Source organism: Oncorhynchus masou, chromosome 6 (assembly GCF_036934945.1).
Source record: "Oncorhynchus masou masou isolate Uvic2021 chromosome 6, UVic_Omas_1.1, whole genome shotgun sequence".
Lineage (NCBI taxonomy): Eukaryota > Metazoa > Chordata > Actinopteri > Salmoniformes > Salmonidae > Oncorhynchus > Oncorhynchus masou.
The window spans coordinates 36246128-36253668 of record NC_088217.1 but is presented as its reverse complement, the minus strand read 5'-3'; positions in this window follow the sequence as shown (position 1 = coordinate 36253668).

Genomic DNA, 7541 nt, shown 5'->3' with positions numbered 1-7541 from the left:
GGCCTGCTTGGACTGCTCCGCAAGCTTTGTGATGTTGTACCTCAGGGTTTATAAACTCTGTGACAGGCCTGCTTGGACTGCTCCGCAAGCTTTGTGATGTTGTACCTCAGGGTTTATAAACTCTGTTACAGGTCTGCTTGGACTGCTCCGCAAGCTTTGTGATGTTGTACCTCAGGGTTTACAAAATCTGTTACAGGCCTGCTTGGACTGCTCCGCAAGCTTTGTGATGTTGTACCTCAGGGTTTATAAACTCTGTGACAGGCCTGCTTGGACTGCTCCGCAAGCTTTGTGATGTTGTACCTCAGGGTTTATAAACTCTGTTACAGGTCTGCTTGGACTGCTCCGCAAGCTTTGTGATGTTGTACCTCAGGGTTTATAAAATCTGTTACAGGCCTGCTTGGACTGCTCCGCAAGCTTTGTGATGTTGTACCTCAGGGTTTATAAACTCTGTTACAGGCCTGCTTGGACTGCTCCGCAAGCTTTGTGATGTTGTACCTCAGGGTTTATAAACTCTGTTACAGGTCTGCTTGGACTGCTCCGCAAGCTTTGTGATGTTGTACCTCAGGGTTTATAAACTCTGTTACAGGTCTGCTTGGACTGCTCCGCAAGCTTTGTGATGTTGTACCTCAGGGTTTATAAACTCTGTTACAGGTCTGCTTGGACTGCTCCGCAAGCTTTGTGATGTTGTACCTCAGGGTTTATAAACTCTGTTACAGGTCTGCTTGGACTGCTCCGCAAGCTTTGTGATGTTGTACCTCAGGGTTTATAAACTCTGTTACAGGTCTGCTTGGACTGCTCCGCAAGCTTTGTGATGTTGTACCTCAGGGTTTATAAACTCTGTTACAGGTCTGCTTGGACTGCTCCGCAAGCTTTGTGATGTTGTACCTCAGGGTTTATAAACTCTGTTTCAGGCCTGCTTGGACTGCTCCGCAAGCTTTGTGATGTTGTACCTCAGGGTTTATAAACTCTGTTACAGGCCTGCTTGGACTGCTCCGCAAGCTTTGTGATGTTGTACCTCAGGGTTTATAAACTCTGTTACAGGCCTGCTTGGACTGCTCCGCAAGCTTTGTGATGTTGTACCTCAGGGTTTATGAACTCTGTTACAGGTCTGCTTGGACTGCTCCGCAAGCTTTGTGATGTTGTACCTCAGGGTTTATGAACTCTGTTACAGGTCTGCTTGGACTGCTCCGCAAGCTTTGTGATGTTGTACCTCAGGGTTTATAAACTCTGTTACAGGTCTGCTTGGACTGCTCCGCAAGCTTTGTGATGTTGTACCTCAGGGTTTATGAACTCTGTTACAGGTCTGCTTGGACTGCTCCGCAAGCTTTGTGATGTTGTACCTCAGGGTTTATAAACTCTGTTACAGGTCTGCTTGGACTGCTCCGCAAGCTTTGTGATGTTGTACCTCAGGGTTTATAAACTCTGTGACAGGTCTGCTTGGACTGCTCCGCAAGCTTTGTGATTTTGTACCTCAGGGTTTATAAACTCTGTTACAGGTCTGCTTGGACTGCTCCGCAAGCTTTGTGATGTTGTACCTCAGGGTTTATAAACTCTGTTACAGGCCTGCTTGGACTGCTCCGCAAGCTTTGTGATGTTGTACCTCAGGGTTTATGAACTCTGTTACAGGTCTGCTTGGACTGCTCCGCAAGCTTTGTGATGTTGTACCTCAGGGTTTATGAACTCTGTTACAGGTCTGCTTGGACTGCTCCGCAAGCTTTGTGATGTTGTACCTCAGGGTTTATAAACTCTGTTACAGGTCTGCTTGGACTGCTCCGCAAGCTTTGTGATGTTGTACCTCAGGGTTTATAAACTCTGTGACAGGTCTGCTTGGACTGCTCCGCAAGCTTTGTGATTTTGTACCTCAGGGTTTATAAACTCTGTTACAGGTCTGCTTGGACTGCTCCGCAAGCTTTGTGATGTTGTACCTCAGGGTTTATAAACTCTGTTACAGGTCTGCTTGGACTGCTCCGCAAGATTTGTGATGTTGTACCTCAGGGTTTATAAACTCTGTGACAGGTCTGCTTGGACTGCTCCGCAAGCTTTGTGATGTTGTACCTCAGGGTTTATAAACTCTGTTACAGGTCTGCTTGGACTGCTCCGCAAGCTTTGTGATGTTGTACCTCAGGGTTTATAAACTCTGTTACAGGTCTGCTTGGACTGCTCCGCAAGCTTTGTGATGTTGTACCTCAGGGTTTATAAACTCTGTTACAGGTCTGCTTGGACTGCTCCGCAAGCTTTGTGATGTTGTACCTCAGGGTTTATAAACTCTGTTTCAGGCCTGCTTGGACTGCTCCGCAAGCTTTGTGATGTTGTACCTCAGGGTTTATAAACTCTGTTACAGGTCTGCTTGGACTGCTCCGCAAGCTTTGTGATGTTGTACCTCAGGGTTTATAAACTCTGTTACAGGCCTGCTTGGACTGCTCCGCAAGCTTTGTGATGTTGTACCTCAGGGTTTATAAACTCTGTGACAGGCCTGCTTGGACTGCTCCGCAAGCTTTGTGATGTTGTACCTCAGGGTTTATAAACTCTGTTACAGGTCTGCTTTGACTGCTCCGCAAGCTTTGTGATGTTGTACCTCAGGGTTTACAAAATCTGTTACAGGCCTGCTTGTACTGCTCCGCAAGCTTTGTGATGTTGTACCTCAGGGTTTATAAACTCTGTTACAGGCCTGCTTGGACTGCTCCGCAAGCTTTGTGATGTTGTACCTCAGGGTTTATAAACTCTGTTACAGGTCTGCTTGGACTGCTCCGCAAGCTTTGTGATGTTGTACCTCAGGGTTTATAAACTCTGTTACAGGTCTGCTTGGACTGCTCCGCAAGCTTTGTGATGTTGTACCTCAGGGTTTATAAACTCTGTTACAGGTCTGCTTGGACTGCTCCGCAAGCTTTGTGATGTTGTACCTCAGGGTTTATAAACTCTGTTACAGGTCTGCTTGGACTGCTCCGCAAGCTTTGTGATGTTGTACCTCAGGGTTTATAAACTCTGTTTCAGGCCTGCTTGGACTGCTCCGCAAGCTTTGTGATGTTGTACCTCAGGGTTTATAAACTCTGTTACAGGTCTGCTTGGACTGCTCCGCAAGCTTTGTGATGTTGTACCTCAGGGTTTATAAACTCTGTTACAGGTCTGCTTGGACTGCTCCGCAAGCTTTGTGATGTTGTACCTCAGGGTTTATAAACTCTGTGACAGGTCTGCTTGGACTGCTCCGCAAGCTTTGTGATGTTGTACCTCAGGGTCTATAAACTCTGTTACAGGCCTGCTTGGACTGCTCCGCAAGCTTTGTGATGTTGTACCTCAGGGTTTATAAACTCTGTTACAGGCCTGCTTGGACTGCTCCGCAAGCTTTGTGATGTTGTACCTCAGGGTTTATAAACTCTGTGACAGGTCTGCTTGGACTGCTCCGCAAGCTTTGTGATGTTGTACCTCAGGGTTTATAAACTCTGTGACAGGTCTGCTTGGACTGCTCCGCAAGCTTTGTGATGTTGTACCTCAGGGTTTATAAACTCTGTTACAGGCCTGCTTGGACTGCTCCGCAAGCTTTGTGATGTTGTACCTCAGGGTTTATAAACTCTGTTACAGGTCTGCTTGGACTGCTCCGCAAGCTTTGTGATGTTGTACCTCAGGGTTTATAAACTCTGTTACAGGTCTGCTTGGACTGCTCCGCAAGCTTTGTGATGTTGTACCTCAGGGTTTATAAACTCTGTTACAGGTCTGCTTGGACTGCTCCGCAAGCTTTGTGATGTTGTACCTCAGGGTTTATAAACTCTGTTACAGGTCTGCTTGGACTGCTCCGCAAGCTTTGTGATGTTGTACCTCAGGGTTTATAAACTCTGTGACAGGTCTGCTTGGACTGCTCCGCAAGCTTTGTGATGTTGTACCTCAGGGTCTATAAACTCTGTTACAGGCCTGCTTGGACTGCTCCGCAAGCTTTGTGATGTTGTACCTCAGGGTTTATAAACTCTGTTACAGGCCTGCTTGGACTGCTCCGCAAGCTTTGTGATGTTGTACCTCAGGGTTTATAAACTCTGTGACAGGTCTGCTTGGACTGCTCCGCAAGCTTTGTGATGTTGTACCTCAGGGTTTATAAACTCTGTGACAGGTCTGCTTGGACTGCTCTGCAAGCTTTGTGATGTTGTACCTCAGGGTTTATAAACTCTGTTACAGGCCTGCTTGGACTGCTCCACAAGCTTTGTGATGTTGTACCTCAGGGTTTATAAACTCTGTTACAGGCCTGCTTGGACTGCTCCGCAAGCTTTGTGATGTTGTACCTCAGGGTTTATAAACTCTGTTACAGGTCTGCTTGGACTGCTCCGCAAGCTTTGTGATGTTGTACCTCAGGGTTTACAAAATCTGTTACAGGCCTGCTTGGACTGCTCCGCAAGCTTTGTGATGTTGTACCTCAGGGTTTATAAACTCTGTTACAGGTCTGCTTGGACTGCTCCGCAAGCTTTGTGATGTTGTACCTCAGGGTTTATAAACTCTGTGACAGGTCTGCTTGGACTGCTCCGCAAGCTTTGTGATGTTGTACCTCAGGGTTTATAAACTCTGTTACAGGTCTGCTTGGACTGCTCCGCAAGCTTTGTGATGTTGTACCTCAGGGTTTATAAACTCTGTGACAGGTCTGCTTGGACTGCTCCGCAAGCTTTGTGATGTTGTACCTCAGGGTTTATAAACTCTGTTACAGGTCTGCTTGGACTGCTCCGCAAGCTTTGTGATGTTGTACCTCAGGGTTTATAAACTCTGTTACAGGTCTGCTTGGACTGCTCCTCAAGCTTTGTGATGTTGTACCTCAGGGTTTATAAACTTTGTTACAGGTCTGCTTGGACTGCTCCGCAAGCTTTGTGATGTTGTACCTCAGGGTTTATAAACTCTGTTACAGGTCTGCTTGGACTGCTCCGCAAGCTTTGTGATGTTGTACCTCAGGGTTTATAAACTCTGTGACAGGTCTGCTTGGACTGCTCCGCAAGCTTTGTGATGTTGTACCTCAGGGTTTATAAACTCTGTTACAGGTCTGCTTGGACTGCTCCGCAAGCTTTGTGATGTTGTACCTCAGGGTTTATAAACTCTGTTACAGGTCTGCTTGGACTGCTCCGCAAGCTTTGTGATGTTGTACCTCAGGGTTTATAAACTCTGTTACAGGTCTGCTTGGACTGCTCCGCAAGCTTTGTGATGTTGTACCTCAGGGTTTATAAACTCTGTTACAGGTCTGCTTGGACTGCTCCGCAAGCTTTGTGATGTTGTACCTCAGGGTTTATAAACTCTGTGACAGGTCTGCTTGGACTGCTCCGCAAGCTTTGTGATGTTGTACCTCAGGGTTTATAAACTCTGTGACAGGTCTGCTTGGACTGCTCCGCAAGCTTTGTGATGTTGTACCTCAGGGTTTATAAACTCTGTTACAGGCCTGCTTGGACTGCTCCGCAAGCTTTGTGATGTTGTACCTCAGGGTTTATAAACTCTGTGACAGGCCTGCTTGGACTGCTCCGCAAGCTTTGTGATGTTGTACCTCAGGGTTTATAAACTCTGTTACAGGTCTGCTTGGACTGCTCCGCAAGCTTTGTGATGTTGTACCTCAGGGTTTATAAACTCTGTGACAGGTCTGCTTGGACTGCTCCGCAAGCTTTGTGATGTTGTACCTCAGGGTTTATAAACTCTGTGACAGGTCTGCTTGGACTGCTCCGCAAGCTTTGTGATGTTGTACCTCAGGGTTTATAAACTCTGTTACAGGTCTGCTTGGACTGCTCCGCAAGCTTTGTGATGTTGTACCTCAGGGTTTATAAACTCTGTTACAGGTCTGCTTGGACTGCTCCGCAAGCTTTGTGATGTTGTACCTCAGGGTTTATAAACTCTGTTACAGGTCTGCTTGGACTGCTCCGCAAGCTTTGTGATGTTGTACCTCAGGGTTTATAAACTCTGTGACAGGTCTGCTTGGACTGCTCCGCAAGCTTTGTGATGTTGTACCTCAGGGTTTATAAACTCTGTGACAGGTCTGCTTGGACTGCTCCGCAAGCTTTGTGATGTTGTACCTCAGGGTTTATAAACTCTGTTACAGGCCTGCTTGGACTGCTCCGCAAGCTTTGTGATGTTGTACCTCAGGGTTTATAAACTCTGTGACAGGCCTGCTTGGACTGCTCCGCAAGCTTTGTGATGTTGTACCTCAGGGTTTATAAACTCTGTTACAGGTCTGCTTGGACTGCTCCGCAAGCTTTGTGATGTTGTACCTCAGGGTTTATAAACTCTGTTACAGGTCTGCTTGGACTGCTCCGCAAGCTTTGTGATGTTGTACCTCAGGGTTTATAAACTCTGTGACAGGTCTGCTTGGACTGCTCCGCAAGCTTTGTGATGTTGTACCTCAGGGTTTATAAACTCTGTGACAGGTCTGCTTGGACTGCTCCGCAAGCTTTGTGATGTTGTACCTCAGGGTTTATAAACTCTGTTACAGGCCTGCTTGGACTGCTCCGCAAGCTTTGTGATGTTGTACCTCAGGGTTTATAAACTCTGTGACAGGCCTGCTTGGACTGCTCCGCAAGCTTTGTGATGTTGTACCTCAGGGTTTATAAACTCTGTTACAGGTCTGCTTGGACTGCTCCGCAAGCTTTGTGATGTTGTACCTCAGGGTTTATAAACTCTGTTACAGGTCTGCTTGGACTGCTCCGCAAGCTTTGTGATGTTGTACCTCAGGGTTTATAAACTCTGTTACAGGTCTGCTTGGACTGCTCCGCAAGCTTTGTGATGTTGTACCTCAGGGTTTATAAACTCTGTGACAGGTCTGCTTGGACTGCTCCGCAAGCTTTGTGATGTTGTACCTCAGGGTTTATAAACTCTGTGACAGGTCTGCTTGGACTGCTCCGCAAGCTTTGTGATGTTGTACCTCAGGGTTTATAAACTCTGTTACAGGCCTGCTTGACTGCTCCGCAAGCTTTGTGATGTTGTACCTCAGGGTTTATAAACTCTGTTACAGGTCTGCTTGGACTGCTCCGCAAGCTTTGTGATGTTGTACCTCAGGGTTTATAAACTCTGTTACAGGTCTGCTTGGACTGCTCCGCAAGCTTTGTGATGTTGTACCTCAGGGTTTATAAACTCTGTTACAGGTCTGCTTGGACTGCTCCGCAAGCTTTGTGATGTTGTACCTCAGGGTTTATAAACTCTGTGACAGGTCTGCTTGGACTGCTCCGCAAGCTTTGTGATGTTGTACCTCAGGGTTTATAAACTCTGTGACAGGTCTGCTTGGACTGCTCCGCAAGCTTTGTGATGTTGTACCTCAGGGTTTATAAACTCTGTTACAGGTCTGCTTGGACTGCTCCGCAAGCTTTGTGATGTTGTACCTCAGGGTTTATAAACTCTGTTACAGGCCTGCTTGGACTGCTCCGCAATCTTTGTGATGTTGTACCTCAGGGTTTATAAACTCTGTGACAGGTCTGCTTGGACTGCTCCGCAAGCTTTGTGATGTTGTACCTCAGGGTTTATAAACTCTGTTACAGGCCTGCTTGGACTGCTCCGCAAGCTTTGTGATGTTGTACCTCAGGGTTTATAAACTCTGTTACAGG